This window comes from Megalobrama amblycephala, linkage group LG20, assembly GCF_018812025.1.
Source record: "Megalobrama amblycephala isolate DHTTF-2021 linkage group LG20, ASM1881202v1, whole genome shotgun sequence".
Classification (NCBI taxonomy): Eukaryota; Metazoa; Chordata; class Actinopteri; order Cypriniformes; family Xenocyprididae; genus Megalobrama; species Megalobrama amblycephala.
The window spans coordinates 32955139-32973467 of NC_063063.1; the positions used below are offsets into that span (position 1 = coordinate 32955139).

Genomic DNA, 18329 nt, shown 5'->3' on the forward strand with positions numbered 1-18329 from the left:
GCAAATCGGTGCTTGTTCACGCGAGTGACAATCACGCAGTGTGAATGAGTAAAGACGTGATCTGAGAGAATCGCCGACGCCCGTGAGATATTTGGCATGCTAAATATCTGGACCTGTCGGCGATTCAAAATCCTGCTGTGTGAAAAGTGTTCTGACTGAAAACTGCATCGGCGATGAGTTCGGGGAGGAGATATAGACCACAATATCAGCAGGCATGGCTTCATTCACATAAACATTACAATTCTGTCAAACCAAACCAAAACACAAACATTTGCTTGACCATATGCAACAGCAGCACATTGAAAAGTTATGTATTTTGCTACAACTGTCGTTGCAGAACACACAATCCTTGTTCCTTGCGTCTCCCCAAACATTTCCTTCTCCCTATTCTTCTTTTATTTTTGTTGTTTTCGCTGCAAATCGGCGCACAGACAATTAGTATTTCAAGCTTCTAGCGGGCTACTATTTTTAATAATAATTGCCGTGTGTCTCAATCAGCTCCCTAGTTCAGTAGTCAGGACACTGATCAGGGTATCAGCCACATTCACTTTCATTATATACTGACTCACGACCTAGGGAGCTAGGGAGCTGATTGAGACGCAGGCCCAGTCTCACGTGAGAACTCCAGTCTTGAATGCGTGATATCGTGTTGTTTCCTTGTCACGTCTCGCGTGTTGTATGGTTGTGAAACGGAGTTTGTGTGCCAGACAGAGTTGTTGGCGATTCTTCCTATTGTAAAGTCATGCAGTGTGAAACCTTCTGTCGCCGATCCATCGTGCAGTATGAACACTGCAGCGACTGAATGTTGGCCAAGATAGTCATGCAGTGTGAAAAGAACAGTGACCCGACTACTTTGAAAATCGTGCAGTCTGAACTCGGCATAAACCGAATGAAATGTGCATTCTCTCTCTAGGCGCGTCCACTAGAGATGATGAGAGTCAGTAATGTCAACTTCATCTTTGCAGCCTGATACACTGATTCAGAAAACATTACTTTATTAAAAACAATTAAAATGTCTCCTTGCTGTTTTGGTCACATTCATAAGACTAATATCGATTTGTAAATCCCAGTCGATCTTTTGGTAGGCTATATGCTGTTTTCAGTTGATGAATAAACAGTACAGTGCGCCTCCCATCCAATAAATCGCAATAGGCTGAAAGCTTTTTATTGCTTTTGATATGGAACAAAGTCTCATATTTTAAATTCTGTCCATTTCATTACGAAATTCAAGCAATAAATACCGTTTTGACGCTCTTTAATGTGGCGGGATATATCATTGTAGCTTCTGGGTACTCGCCTGTGCGTTATCAAACGCATAGCAAAAGATTGTGCCAGTTTCATTTTTGTTCTGGATCCAGTGCTCTGCTGCTACATTGGAGCGCACTCACCACCAACTGGACAGGGGTGGGAATTACAGTTACAATTTACAATAGATCACCCTCAGGGTAATCTGTCAACGTGACGGACGGCCTTCAGATTTTTCCGTCATTGATAAAAAAAATTCCGTCAATGACGTAAAATTTAACGCGACCTCTGGAATTAGCTAACTCGGTACTTCAAGTTAAGAGCAATTAACATGCATGAGTACTACAAACTCAAAACTTAGTAGTTCTGCTTACTTAAAACTGGGAACATCATAACTCAAAAATATTGATGTAACCGATTACCTCAGATGTTTTTGAGTTAGTTCAACTTATTTAGGTTTACAGTGTAGCCCTCTCGTAAGAGGAATTCTGTGCTCGTTTCTAAGATAGATTGATAAATATGCCCCATATGGAACACCCATGAAAACTAAAAACTTAGAAGGAATGAGGCTCTTCAGGACCAGGAATGAGGAAGCTGCTTTATAGACACACCTGTTTTGCACACATCACTCAAACACAGAACCAGGAAACAGGAATCACATGACTTCAGAGAAACTGAAACTGAAGTGTAGTTGAGCTGTTGTGTGTTTGTGTCTCTGTATTCATGCAGTAAAATGGCAGAAGCCAGATTTTCTCAGGAGGAGTTCATGTGTCCAGTGTGTCTGGATCTCCTGAAGGATCCAGTGGCCATTCCCTGTGGACACAGTTACTGTAAGATCTGCATTACAGGCTCCTGGGATCAGGAGGATCAGATGAGAGTCTACAGCTGTCCTCAGTGCAGACAGACCTTCAGTCCAAGACCTGCTTTAGCTAAAAACACAATGTTGGCTGAAGTGGTGGAGAAACTGAAGAAGATTAAACTTCCTGCTGACTGTTACGCTGGAGCTGGAGATGTGCAGTGTGACGTCTGTACTGGAAGAAAACACAAAGCCGTCAAGTCCTGTCTGGTGTGTCTGGAGTCTTACTGTCAAACTCATTTTGATCGTCATGAGGAATTTCACTCTCGTAAGCCACATAAAGTGACTGAAGCCACTGGATGACTGCAGGAGATGATCTGCCTGAAACACGACAAGATCCTTGAGGTTTTCTGCCGCACTGATCAGAAGTGTATATGTGTGCTGTATATGGATGAACATAAAAACCACGACACTGTATCAGCTGCAGCACAGAGGACAGAGAAACAGGTATGAACTTTGTACCCAGCAAACTAAACATTACTCAATAACAAGTCTTTACAAAAGGAAGCCGTCGTTCAGATGATTTTCTGAGTAAAATGTGTAAAAAGATTAAATAAACATGAAAAATGTTGAGTCCAATTATTATTCAACATGAGATAATCATGCAAAATGTTTACACAATGTACATACTGTATACTGAGAGATAAATGTTTAATAAGATCTTAAGCAGTACAGATATTTTATATGAACAGAACTATTAATTTCACAATGATGTACTATGAAAATGATTATTTCTACCTGTAATCCTTCATAAACATACATAATAGCATAAATCTATAATAATAATAATAATAATAATGCTAGCACGCTCCACTCACATATCACTCACACTAAAACCGCTAAAATGACGTTCGCTCAAATCCTGCTCCGACATGAAATTTCTATGTACTGTACTATTGTCACGGTTGCTGGTTGCAGCACAAACAAATATAATCAGGATCTAGATGCCGCAGCTTTCTTTATTTAAACAAACTCAAAACTCCACCAAACACAAGGAACAGAACAACCAAACTTTTCAATGACGAGGACAGAGAGAAAACTGAAGGAAACACAGGGTTTAAATGTACAGCAAACAAAGGAACTTTACAAGATAATTAATAAGAAACACCTGAACTCAATCTAAGCCTTCTGAAGCAATTAGGAAAATCAAATAAGGTGGCATGTTAAGTCATGTGACATGCATGAGCCAGTGAGGTTTGATGTTATTGACATGTCACCATATTTGATTTGGGTTCTAGAAACTGGCCCTGCGTTCCATTCGGAAGGGCTCATCCCTATGCACTAATCCAGTGGTTCTCAAACTTTTTACACCAAGTACCACCTCAGAAAATATTTCTCTCTCCAAGTACCACCATAATGACCAACATTTAAATACAGTAGCGTAGTATGCCTAACTATTCAGCTAAAGTTCAAAAACGAGGCAGTTTATTCCAAATAAGTATATTTATTATTGTTAAACACTGTAAATGCGCAGTTTGAACATCAACACTGCACTTACATACAGGTAAATAAAAAAAATTTAATTAAAATGTATTGAACCTAAAAGTTAAATAAAAACTGTACTGTACTTTAAATGTTTAAATAAAAATGAACTTAAATAAAGATCAAATAAAAATGTGTTGTACTTAAATGTTAAGTAAACCATTTACTGTACTCGTTAAAAAAACAACACAGGCTGAATGTGTAATTGCAAGTAACAATAACAGCTGTAACATAACTGTACTAAACTGTACTGCTTTGATTACGGGTGTACCACAGGATTAAATGGTGGACTTTGAATGCTTCAGTTCATCACGTTTTTGTAAAAAAAACTGGTTTGTCCTGAAGTGCCGTGTGTTTGGTTGTTAGATGTCGTTTGAGATGCGACGGTTTCATTCATTCATTGTTAAGAACTTTGCCACATAACACACACTGCAGCCTGGGCTCGTTCTCTCTCCCGCTACAAATAAATGTAAATTTGATGTAGTTCGAGTCAAAATTTCTCACTGTTTTGTACCGTTTGCTGCTGCTAGCAGACGCTCCGGTGACATCACTGGCGCTATCAAAGCCACTGTTAGCACCTGTGCTCTGTTCACTTTTGTTCTCTTCAGTTCTTGTGCTTGACACTTTCTCCTCCTGATCCACACTTCTCTTACCCGATTGAAGCCACGATAGCAGTTTCGTTGAATTTATCCACCTCCAACTCTTCCCATCACAGCCAAAATACAGACAAAAACAGGAACAAAAACAGGAACAAAAACAAAGACGTGACGTGACGTGACGTGACGTGACGTGACGTGACGTGAAAACAGATACTGACACTCACCAAAAGCGGGTTACATAAAACAAAGCTAGACAAGAGAACAATGAAACATGAGGGCTATTTATACAAAGGGACTAATGACAAACAAGGAACACCTGTGAACAATGAAGACAAAGGATCAATGGCAAGACAGAACTGAAATCACATGACAATAACAACCAATCAGAACATGACACATGAGACAGGGGAAGCACATGACATGAACACATGAGGGCAATGGAATCACATGATACAAAACATGGCAAAAACAAGGAAAACAAACATGGCAAAGAAACAAAGCATAACTATGAAAATAAACCAAAAACCCTGAACATGAACCAAAACAAAACAAGACATGACAACACCACATAGAGATTGTGTGTACATTTATCCTCAAAATATGACTGTGCCCGTCGTTGTATTTCAAGTTGCATGTATGTATCCCTAGTGTATAAGCTTAGCTATGACTGTAGTTGTGTTAGTTTCATTCTAAACGATAGTATAGGTATAAACTGTATCTCCCCTTTTACGTCTTTGACGTCTGACACGTTTGGTCTCTTTGTAAAGCTCTCTTTATGCCTTATTTGACAATGTATGTCACATTACTGTAAAATTCATTGTTCTATTTTTAATGATACTTTGAAGAAAATGTACTCTGATCTGACACTTCATAAACCATGCAAATGAGGTCATAAATGGAGACAAAGAAAAGTTTGCCCGCCAAAATTTCACCCTCATCATTGGCTGACGTACCCAAGGAGGCATTCTGGTTTGTTGTTCTTAAAACACAATGACACGCATCTCTTCGTCGCACAAGTTTCTCTTTCATCAAGTCTTCGTCATCCTCCATCACCTTGGAGACAGACTCTCTCTAATTTCTTTTCCGGTTATTTTACTCTTAAGTTAAAACCTTGTTTGACAATCTCACCGGAGAAGGCCCTCCTGGAAAAGGACCAATTGCCAAACCAAGCATGCTGAATCTCCTACAGACAGACAGCACCTGAACTTAAGTTGTTACTTGCATCTTTCCATGCGCTTTAAAGAGAAGGAACGCCATTCCAGACCGGAAGTAACATTTCAGATTTTGATTAAAGATTACCGCGTCAAACAATTCTCTTCTGTGTTTTAACTTGCACGGATTAATTGTTCACCACAAGACTAGTAATATGCACTAACAAAGTAAATAGGGTCGATTTTGATTTCATCTGTACTTTAAACTCTGTGTAAACTGAGTTTCCTTGCTGGTTCTCAAAGGTTTTAACTGTTTGTAATTTGCCATTTCTTTGATCACCTCTGTTTTTCTTGATTTTACTTTAGTTTTCTATAGATGTTTAATTTTTATGTATATTTAGCCGTATAACCTTTGTATTTGTAGTTTCATATATTAAATACATTATATTCACGCTCAATTGTTCTGCTGCTCATTCAGAAAACCAAGTCACTTCTATGTTTGATTCTGCAACACTGCTTTATGCTTTAATGCTATAATAGTAAGTTATTCTCGTGGCCAGAGACTAATTTCCTTTTATAATAGTCTATGAGAAAATTGATGGTTTGCTGGACAAACTAGGATAGTCTTTCTCAAACCACTAGTGAACTAGAACTAATCATATTTGTAATTAATTATAATCTGTTGTAATTAATTCACAATATATGTGCATAATTCCCTCTTTGGTCGATCTATATTACAATTAGTCATAACGTGTTATGATATAATTATATATTTTTCACCCATGATTTGAGCTAATTGATTAAATGCGTGTAATTCGCTACACTCCTGTACCCATTCTGACTGTGACGTCAAACAACTTCATGGGGGCCCGAAGTGTCCATTAGTTGTACCCTTCGAAATCCTTCATTCCGCAGGGCCCTTTGAAGTGATTAGTTTGAGCACTTCGGTTTGGATGATATATCCCGTTTGGGAACGCACCGACAGACATCTCTTTTGTGTTCTGCAAGAGAAAATCATACAAGTTTGGAAAGACATGAGTAACAATAAAAGAATTTACATTTCTGGGTGAACTATCCCTATAAAACTAGACTTTGATGAAATAATGCTGGCACTTATGACTGAACCTATAACCTTATCATGAAAGATCTTTAACCCTCAATCTCAGCACTTTACTGATACTGGATTCATATCTGTTGACTTGATGATTTATGTGACGTTTCTCCTGTCATTGGTTTGTCCTTTAGCACCAGCTGAAGGAGACGCAGAGGTGGTTCCAGCAGAGGATCCAGCAGAGAGAGAAAGATCTTCAGCAGCTGAGAAAGGCTGTGGAGTCTCATAAGGTGAGTCTGGAGAAGAAGAGAAGTTTGACAAGTCTCAGTCAGGACTCACTGAAGCCACTGTGTGATTGTGATGTGTGTCCTAACAGCGCTCTGCACAGACAGCAGTGGAGGACAGTGAGAGGATCTTCACTGAGCTCATCCGCTCCATTGAGAGAAGCCGCTCTGAGGCCACACAGCGGATCAGAGATCAGGAAAATACTGCAGTGAGTCGAGCTGAAGGACGACTGGAGCGACTGGAGCAGGAGATCAATGATCTGAGGAGGAGAGACGCTGAGCTGGAGCAGCTTTCACACACACAGGATCACATCCATTTCCTGCAGGTAACAGAGATCTAGAAGAACAGGATCATAGTGGACTTGAGCAAGAGACTCACAGAGAAACATTTCATGAGAGCAGAATGAGCCGTTGACTGAAGTGTTGATCTGTGTGTTCGGTTATTATATAATCATCAGTCAGACTCTCATCTGATCTTCTTCTTTCAAAAGAGACACACTTTCAAATGCAGTTCAGCTCTGGAAATCTCTTTTTTCTGAAAGATATATTGAGCTTCCAGACATCAACAGTTCAAAACTTCACTAATATTTAAATATTTAGTCCTCAAACAGGAAGTGAGGCTGTATTTTACCTCTGCTTTAGCATATTTAAGCCTTGTGAATTTCAGAGCCACTAACTGCTCAAAAGTTATAAATAATGGTCAATCTACTTGTTGCATTTCAACTGTTTTTCCTGATCAAATCTACTCAACCCTGTCATGTGACTCAATTGATGCTCTTGATCTGTTTCATTTATGTTATTGCCAGATGTTTGATCATCAAGTGTTTTCCTAGAAAGTTCACATACAGTGTAAGTGGCACAATAATTTGTACCTCTAACATATATACACTCTAAAAATGCTGGGTTAAAAACAATCACAGTTGGGTTGAAAATGGACAAACCCTGTGATTGGGTTGTTTTAACCCAGCGGTTGGGTTAAATGTTTACTCAACATACTGGGCAGTTTTATTTAACTCAACTATTAGTTAAAATGATCATATGGCTGGCTTAAAATGAAATTAAAATAGGCTGGAAATGAAAAATCAGACAAATAATGAATAGAGGCAACAATAATAAAAAATAAACATTTATTAATTGTTAATCTCCAACATATTTTGGGTTAATTTTAAGCAAACAATACAGTAATTTTTAAACAATAGTCGAGTTAAATAAAACCTTTTCATTGCCATTAGAGTGAAATTACTGACCCTAAACATACAAGCTTGATAAAAATGCTAATTTTAGAAGAACATTTCAGATGGCACTTAGAGGCTTTTGCATCTGAAGTCTTCAATATGATATAATGAACATGAGAAGAATCAAGCTGATGCTGTGAAAGTTCTGGATTGAGGAGAGTTACTAAAGATCAACAAGAGCTGCTCAAATCTGACAGTAGTGCAGGTTATTGTCTGAAGTGTGGAGGTGATGAGCTTTGATTTCTGTTTTCCGTAGAGTTTCCAGTCTCTCTCAGCTCCTCCTGAATCTACAGACGTAAATGACGATCCCTTCAGTTCTCTCTCCTCTTTTGATGTTGTGAGAGAATCTGTCCGTCAGCTGAGAGACAAACTGGAGGATTTCTGCAAAGAGGAGCTGAAGAAGATCTCTGACAGAGGTAAAGTCCTGGAGATTTATCTGCTCTCAGAAATGATCCTCCATCATCTCATATCATGTAGAAGATCATATTAGAAATGTCTTAGGAACGGATGCAGGGATCATTTTCTCTTGACATGATAATCACACTCTTCATGTCTGTTGATTTCCACAGTCACTTTCACCAACATTGTTCCCAGAACCAGGAACGACTTCCTACAATGTAAGTCACTAAGAAAACAAGCAGAAAAACTCACTGAGTGTGTTCATGTTCTTCCTGCAGAAGGAGAAAGAAAACATGATTTACAAGTTTAATAATTGATCATGTTAATCAGTGTTTCTCAACGGGGCGTTTAGAGAACATCGGGGGATGTCGAGGTGTTTTTGGGAGGTTTTTGTTAAAGGTGTGTAAATGCCAAAGATTTACAAGATTTACAAACTTGTAATTACTTGCAAAAGAAAATTGTCTGTAACAATATAACCACATTCTAAGTGCTGAGATCAATTGCGTCAGAAATTGAACGTAGCATCCGTTTACAGTTGATACGTGTCTATTGTAGACAGAATCATTGATTATAATGGGTTGTATGTGCTTTTGTGGTGACACAACATGTAACGCCGTTCACGTCAGAGTGTGACCTGCCAGTTTACACCCATGTGACCAGAATAGACTTTTTCATTTCCACAACAACAACTATTTACTTCAGTGTTTCTGTCAGCTTTCTGTAGTGCAGCTGCTGAACTTCCAGTGAAAACAACTTCTGCGTTTAGCATTCAGACACAATATAACACACATCAGAAGTGCCGGTACACAAGGAACGCTAAAGGTAAAGATATAGAAGTGTGTACTGGCACTGGAAATATGAAATAAAAAGATTTGAAATGGGATGAACTTCAACAAAGATGTAAATCAGGACACTAAACTGGGGATTCAATATATTCTTCAAAAACAGTAAATCTTCTAAAACTAATGAATAAATATGATTATTTTTCACTGAAAGCAAATTAAAAACATTCAATATTAGAAATTAAACAGACAATATTAGAGGTAAAATCACAGTAGAAAAAAAGCCCCTCAAGAGTTTCAGAAAAGTAAGAAACTGAAAACTCTTCTGGAAAAATTCCACTATGGATTTATGCTAAACTGTATTTTGTATCAAGTCTCTTTAATCTTTGGGGAAACAGATAGAAATTTAAAGAAAGCTCAAGATTGCCAAAATCTACAGCACTGAAAATCACCAACAATACAATAGACCTACAATACTTAACTTGTACATCAAATTATTACACTTATTGTTGATACAATTCAATGGATCCTTGGTAAATTAAAGTGTCAGTTTAAAAAAAAAAGAAAAGAATCACACTGACCTCAAATATTTAAATGGTGTAAATATAATAATAGACCTTTAAATTATAATAATAAACACAGAATAATAACCAACATTAATTTTCAGGGAAGACTGATTAGACCGGCCCAAAAAAGGTTGAGATCCACTGATGTAAATGATGATTTTCACAGGATATCTGATTAACTGTACTGAGACACTGATGATATATTGAACATGAAGAGTTCAGAAACATTAAAAGATCAGATTAATAATTCCTGATTCTGATGTGTTTTTTCTCCATCAGATTCCCATCAGCTCAATCTGGATCTGAACACAGTGAAAAAATTCCTCCGTCTGTCTGAGGGGAACAGAGTGATTACTTACACTAACACAAAGCAGTCGTATCCTGATCATCCAGACAGATTTGATGGATATTTTCAGGTGTTGTGTAGAGAGAGTGTGTGTGGACGCTGTTACTGGGAGATTGAGTGGAGTGGGAAAAATTATGTGTTTATATCAGTGTCATATAAGAGCATCAGCAGGAAGGGACGGGGTAAAGAGTGTTTGTTTGGAGGTAATGATCAGTCCTGGAGTTTGATCTGCTCTTCCTCCAGTTACTCATTCAGACACAATAACATACAGACTGAACTCCCAGTAAAGTCCATCAGCAGGAGAATAGGAGTGTATGTGGATCACAGTGGAGGAACTCTGTCCTTCTACAGCGTCTCTGGAGACACAATGAGCCTCATCCACACAGTCCAGACCACATTCACTCAACTGCTCTATCCTGGGTTTTATGTTTATAATGGATCAGTGAAACTGTGTTGATAAATCAGAATAGACTGCAAAAAATGAAATCTTGATGAGTCTTGTTTTTTTTTCTTCTAAGATAAATAAACTAGCCTAGAATTAAAAGTAAAAGATTAATTTGCTTGTTTTATGTAACTTAAATTTTCTTACTTAGAAAAAATGGCTAATTCTGGTGATTTATTTAAAGGGGTACTTCACCCCTGGAAAGATGAATGTGTATTTAAAATTGGTCATTTATGTAGCAGAAATGTGAAATTATTTTTGAATTTGGAGCTTTCTAGACTGAGAAAAGGCAGAAAATGTATTTTTGACTAATGTGGATGAAAGACAACAACTCCCAGAATGCACTTGTTTTGCTGCCCTTGCGAGGCCACGCCCAAACCACGCCTATCGGTTACAGGCGGCATTACTAGGAAAATTCAAACAACTAGGCTTGCTGTGTTACATATTAATTCTATAAATCGTGAGTTAGTTCATACATTTACAGCGAAATGGTGCTAAATTGACACACGGCCTAAGGCTGAAACAAATTCCTGTAAAATCATTTACAAGTAAACAGTGCCGTGGATATTCCGTATCATAGCAACAAAGCGTCTTAACGGAAAAAAACGCTGCGCTGCAGAAGCGCTCTCAAGCGCTCACAGACGGGCGTTTTAAGCAGAGCGCCTAGCGTTTTCAGCTGGAAAAAAACGCTCTGGTGGACACACGGCCTAAGCGTATTCACCTAGAGGTAAGACTCGCTGATACTAGACTCTATTTCTGATAACACAGTAGCCTATATGTAGTGTTGTAGGTAGCAGTGAAACTGCAAACTTAGCAAAGTAACGTTAGATAGACAATTACATATAAGTTGCATATACATTGATATCAAAGTAAAGCCACTGTTCTGTAAAACTGAGTTAGTCTATTTATCTATTTGCTAACGTTACCACAAAAGCCTGTTGCTGTATTGGTTGAGATGACTGCAGAGACCGATAAATTTGTGAGATGAACCACTGATGTAGTGCAGACTATATCAAAATAATGTTAATTACTGTAAGCTTCAAAATATAATTGACACCCACTTTTGATAAAATCTTTGATCTATGTCCGTGAGTAACCTCAAACGCGCATATGTTATGGGCGTGGTGAAAAAATGTGGAACTACCTGCTATTACTGGCTGTAGTTTTAAGCCTCTGGCCAAAAAAGCCTCCGATGACGCAAAATGACGAGAGAAAACAGAGAAAATCGCTGTTAACAGATTCATTTCCCATTCCATGACTAGTAAAATAATCTCAATTTACTCTCTGTAAAATGCTGTAATCCACAGGGTGATGGACACGGAGGTGGGTAAGGTTGGCTGTAGCTAGGCAAATCCAGTGGATTGGGCTGTCTAGCTGTTTTCTTGGAAGCCGAAAAACTCCCATTCTGTCAAGTTTAGTTTACTTTTTTGGGGTGTGGACAGACCCTGCGTTCCATTCGGAAGAGCTCATGCCTATGCCCTAATCCCTATAAAGGGTTTACCCTCTGCAGTGAGAGCTTCGAAGGGATGAAGGGTGTAGGGGTCAAAAAAAAACTCTTCTTTTGGAACGCACTTCTGCATCATCTTAACGAGACAATCGAAGAGGAGTAGATTGTGCAAGCTGCGCCCTTTGTTTAACGTTAGTTTATATATTTATTCATTTTAGGTTTATCGCACCATGTATAGGTTATCGCACACATTTGAACGGACTGATAAAGGGAGCTATAAAGTATTTTTGTTGAAGTACAATGTCGTTTTGACCATAATAATGTACCAAATCTAACTCAAATAAATATTACAGTAGTATAGAAAAATACTATATACATTTATAGTTAAAATCGAACGCTGAGCCTCCTGTACCCATTCTGTGACATCAAACAACTTCCCTGTGCAAAGGATCATGGGGGCCCGAAATGTCCATCAGTTGTACCCTTCGAAATCCTTCATTCCGAAGGGCCCTTTGAAGTGGCCAGTTTTGAGCACTTCGGTTTGGAACGACCCAATATGGCGCCCGTGATTATTTTCACTCCGAAGTGCCCTTTGGAGGGAGATATATCCTGTTTGGAACGCACCGATAGCCTCTCACTCTCCTGTTCTATTCATTTTAAATATTGTGGTTATCGCCAATACTGGTATATTGCGACACTCCTACACCAACCTAGCAAGTAGCTTTACAGTATTAAACAGGAAAAAGTGTTTCATCAAAGAATTTGGAGCCCAAAATAACACCAACCTATTAATGGGCTGCTTTTTTCTGAAATGACATGACAAGTTTGTTCTTTGATTCCTCTTGAAGTATACATACCTGCAAACTAGTTGCAAATTCTCTTTGCCAGGGTGAAATTGCAAGCACAATAAAGCTCACAAGAATTGAAAAGGGGCTACTTTCCCATAGACTGAAGTGAGACCATGGACGTCTTTCCAGGTGTCGCAGTCTTTCTTGGTACTCTGTGGTGTGACCGATCACTGTAGAGGTTCAGTTCATGCAGAGCGCACATGAACCTACCGTCTCTTCGTCTTTACTAGTTATAACATGAAATAAACATTAATGAACATCTGAAGGTATTTTGAAAGATACAGTACAACTTACCGAAATCCTCATCATGTCACATTTAATTGATCAGTCAGTGTTTCAATTGCACAAAGGCGTCAATAAAACAGCTTGTTTTAACAAATGTCATATTTGCTGTCACATTTAGCTTATATAAAAGGCTTATATAAAAAATGAGTAGAAATGTATTTGTATATTATTATAAACATTTCCCATGTGTAATTTTTTTACAAATCAATTTTAACCTTTAATATTATAATGATGTACCAACTGTGATTCCCTCTATTGTTTACAACATTATTTGAGAGAGAGAGAGATATTTTTTTTTTGTGCCATGTAATGTAACTTACCTGATAGGCCCCAAATGAATCAATATTGAATTGAAGGTAATCAAATCGAAATCAAATCGCAAGCTTCTGAATCGAAATTGAATCCAATTGCGCAATTTGTCAATGCCCAGCCCTAGTGTCAATAAATGTTTGTTTTTTAACTTGAAGCAAATGTTGTTGAAGTTTTTTTTTTTTGTTGGTGTTGTTTTTGTCAAGAGTGCACCAGAATGTCTTTTCTTTTCTTTTTTTTACTCTTTTGAGTTTGCAGGTATATCAAAACCTTTCAAAATCAACAGTTTCAAACTTAAAGAAAACACAAATGTTGTGCACCAAACTGTTTACCGCTGCTCAGCAGTGATGTTAGCGTGTCTTCAAAGAATCTTAATTGCACAAACATAATTAAAACACAATGTACAGTCCAGACCTAGTCCTCTCTCATCCGTCATGTCATCTCTTCTCCCTTTACGCTTCCAAAGCTCCAACTTGAGATACAAGACCTGTGTGGTGCACAGGTGACACTCATTACCATTGACGCCACCAGCTTCACTCCGTTCTCACACCCCTCTGCCTCGTCCTGCTTGCCACACCATTATTCCAGACTAAAAATCTAAATTTCATTGTATTGGAGTAATAGGCGACAGTGTTTTTGCTTTTGCTTCCCAGCTCCTGATTAACTTACAAACTTTTAACCCCAGTTTCACATACGGCTTAAGATAGTCCTAGACTAAAATGCATGTTTAAGTTGTTTTAACTGAAAGTAACTTGCACTGACATATCTTAAAATATGTTTGAACCATTGTTTTGTCTCAAGATGCACACCAGAATTTTTTTTTTTTCTAGTGTACGTTTATAAAAGCTACTTAAATATCCTAATTGAACTAAGGTTTAATCCTGGCTTAGGCTAAACCCTGTCTGAGAAATTTAACGTCTGGATGGATCTGTTCAGAGTCAATAAACTTTGGAATTTTCAGAACGCTTTTAACCTGATGAACTGTGTTTTTAAATCACTAAATCGGCTCAGACCGACTGCGACTTTTGGCAGGTTTGTGGAGCCGTGAGGTTAAACAGAAAACTCCAACTTCCTAACTTTGGACACTTCAAAAGGAGCAACCCCCTGGTGTGGGCCCAGAGACTGACCAGACTAAATTCCACACACACACACACACACCACCCACACACACAGACACACAAAAACACACAAACATACATTATTGACTGCATATGTAAAATATAACTATGCCAAAATGTACCCGTCATGTATCTCAAGCGTGTGCATGTTTCCTAATGTTTAGACTTAGTTTAAATAACTGTAGTTGAGTTAGTTTTAGTTTTAATGATGGAATTTTGTCTGTAAACCATAACTTCTTTTATTCGCTTTTCTTACATAACAAGCTTGGTGTCTATGTAAAGCTCTCCTCACGCCTCATTCACCTATGTATATCACATGGCTTTCAAAGGCATTGTTCTATTTGTTTAATGATATTGTGAAGAAAGTACTCCATCTCGAAATCCGATCTGATAGTCATCAATTATGCAAATTCAGCTAGGAGACCAGACAAAGGAAGAGCTTGCCCGCCAACTTTGCACCAATGTTATTGGCTATTCCACCTCAAGGAGGTGTGTCGGCTTATCTGTCATAAAAGAGGAGCACCAGGATTCTTCCGTGTGTTCTCCCGACTGCCCTGAATCATCCATCGCCCACTCACGCACGTCTCTCCCGGACGTCACGGCGACGCGCTTCCATCGCGCTCATCTATCGGGACCACCATCTCTTCGGCGAAACTAACTTTCACGGCCTCAGTTCAAACCCTCCCGCGGAAACGGAAGAAGCCAATGAACTGCAGCAGCACTGAACTGAAACCAGCAAGCAAACTGACGCAAGTACCGTTTCTGAATCTTAGATCATGAAACTGATTTCTGCGCTGGCTTTCAAGGACTGTTAGGTTTTGCTACTTGCCTTCTCTCTTTCCTACTTTCACTCTTGTATATATGTGTATATCCTAATGTATAGCCGTATAACCTCTGTAGTCGTAGTTTGCATATATTAAACACATTATTCATGCTCGATTGTTCTTTTTGTTCATTTCAACCAAAACCAGGTCACTTTAACGTTCTTCGATCGCTTTAGGCTTTGATGCTATAATAAGAATTGTTCTCGTGGCCAGAGAACAATTCCGCTTATAACATTCTAGGAGGAGCTAGGTTTGCTGGACGAACATAGTTTCTCTAAATGATTATTAAACAAGAACTAATCATATATGTGATTGATTATAATTCGTTGTAATTAATTCACAATATATATTTAATTCCCCCTTGGGTTGATATATGCGTCATAATTGATCATAAATCTTTATGATTTATTATAATTCATATATAATATAACCCATAAATTGATTAATAACTGTACAACCGCTACAGAAACCAGGCCATAATGTGTTACTAACAATCCTGTTATACCCTAGACCATATTTTTTTTTTATTATTTATTCATTTAAAACAAGCAGAAGACAGGCCAATGATATAGGTAAATCATTGCCTGAGTTTAGTGATTCGTTCTCACCCATTCAATGTCTTTTATGCCTGGGAAGCTGCATCTGATTCAGTTTCAGTCTTGATTTCTTCTGGTTCCAAATAAAAGAGCTGAACCAGCCATTAATATATTTAATTAATTTATAGTGCAATTTAGGAGAATTGGTATAATTTGAAATAAGTACAAGAAACAAGGCAAGACTATAATTTTGATCAAAGCTCTCCTTCCTAACATAGACAATGCCAGTGGTCAATGACACTGGTCAGATCATCGAACTTCATGGTCTTAATTTACATAGTTATGCTGATGATTCACAAATTTATTTTGCTTTCCAACCCAATTCTGTTTTTCCTCCCCCTCCATCATTTCTTGCCTTCAAGATCTTGATGACCTTACATTTAGAATAGCAGATTTAAGAGGCTGTGCTGTGACATGATTCTTTGTACGATTCACCCTGATTAGATTGTATTTAAGAACCTCTTTTGTTTTTTATGACCATAACACCAAGTCTTGCAAATGACAGGAATATTCTGAAAAGTAACATGGTTACCTACATGTCGGACACACTTGAATCACATAATTATACATGATGATTCATGCCTTTGTAAACAAAATTATGTCTTAAAATTTAAATCAATATATTTTATGTGAATGAGTGGGAAGGATGATTTTCACATCGTCTTGAAGAAAAAATAGACTACAATATCTAGTTCTCAAAAGTCTTGTGAACAAATGTTTAGTATTTGTTATATAGCCTTATTTCAGTGACTTATGTGTGGCTATTGAAAAAAAGAGTTAAATGTGTATACAGTGTAGTGCTGTCACAATACCAAAATTTTGACTTCGATACGATACCCAACTTAAATATCACGATACCGATACTTAAACGATACTATGGCAAAAACAGCAGGAAAAGTAAATAAATAACACATATGACAGAACTTCTTTCTTCACCAGTGTGCAGGCTGATACTTCTGGATTTGAGCTTCATTGCCATGAAGTTAGAGTTAGATTTAATATAATTTTTAATGTTTATTATTTTTACGCTCAATAAAATTGTAAATTATTTGCTGTTGTGCTTTTTTATACATATAAGTGTTTTTGACAGTAAGATTATTGTAAAAATTATATTACTGTAAATAATTAAAGCAATGTTATTAAAGCATAAATTGGTTTAAAATAACTGTATATACCCTTCACATATTTATGTATTTTTAAATTAATTTTATTTTTGCAACCAGATATCAATTATTAAACTTAGACTCAATAATACATCTCTTTACGGAGTTCTGCTTGCATGAGTAAAATAAATAAATAACACTCATTTAATGTTTGAGAGCATAAACATAATACTGGTATCAAACTAACCTGTCACTCTTTAAATTCTTTGTACAAATCGGGATGTTTGACGGCAAGATGCTTTTGACTCCCTTCGCTTGCACAGTCTTCGCTTGCATCTCGTGCACAGTTCAGCGCGCGGACCTTTCAAAGTCCGTGCGCACTATCTAGTGGACTCCACAAACTTAAATGTGACAAAGTCACTACCAGACCCCTTCAACACACAGAGAAGTTAAAAGACAAATACCTGGCTTCTGGCTGGCTTCTGCTGATGAAACTGCAAACTATTCTTCAGTAAAATTTTCTTCAATTTATTTTTTCAAACTCTGACTCCGGGTCTTCATTCATCATTTCTGGTCTTTGGGTTTTTAACTGTAAAATTCCCTACACCACCTTCTGTATTCAACTTATGAAGAAAGTGTAAAACTCTCGTAGTTCAAAATGCTTACGCTACATCCTACAACTTACAGAATGCAGAAGGTGGTCTGGCAGGATATAAATATATATTTAATTATATTAACGATAAACGACAAAGGATTAGTTCACTTTAAAATGTAAATTACCTCAACCTTTACTCACCCTCAAGGCATAGATGTGTATGACTTTCTTCTTTCCGATGAACAATTCAATTCAATTCAATTCAATTCAAATTTATTTGTATAGCGCTTTTCACGATACATATCATTTCAAAGCAGCTTTACAGAGAATGGATGTCAACGTTACAATCTAAAGAATGCAGTTAGCAAATAATATAATTTAGGTAATTAATTTACAATCAGAGTTAGCAGTTTAACTGAAGGTAGAAGTAATGAGCTCCTGGAAAAATGAATTACATTAACAATAATTAGGATATAGAAATTGGCAATGTGCATTATATATATATACTGCGTAATATCATTGCGCCTGCTGCACTCATGGTACGGCAGCAAAGTTCCTTGATTATTACGCTGGAACGAGAGTATAGTTCCTAGCCATATCGGCCTAGAAAATCACAGCTTTTCATTTTCTGTCAGTCTTAGTACACGATGTAACTACAGAAGAGTCAAGTTTTAAATTGGAAAAACATTTAAACTCTTTGGTCATTTTAGAGCGAGATGCTAACGGTCTCATCAGATTCAATGAACTATGCTAAGCAATGCTAAAA

At 37.5% G+C, this 18329-nt stretch overlaps 1 pseudogene; it reads left to right on the top strand.

The window, feature by feature from the left end:
* Positions 1 to 1879: 1879 nt before the first annotated feature.
* Positions 1880 to 10533, top strand: LOC125255185 (annotated as a pseudogene).
* The last annotated feature ends 7796 nt before the right edge of the window (positions 10534 to 18329 follow it).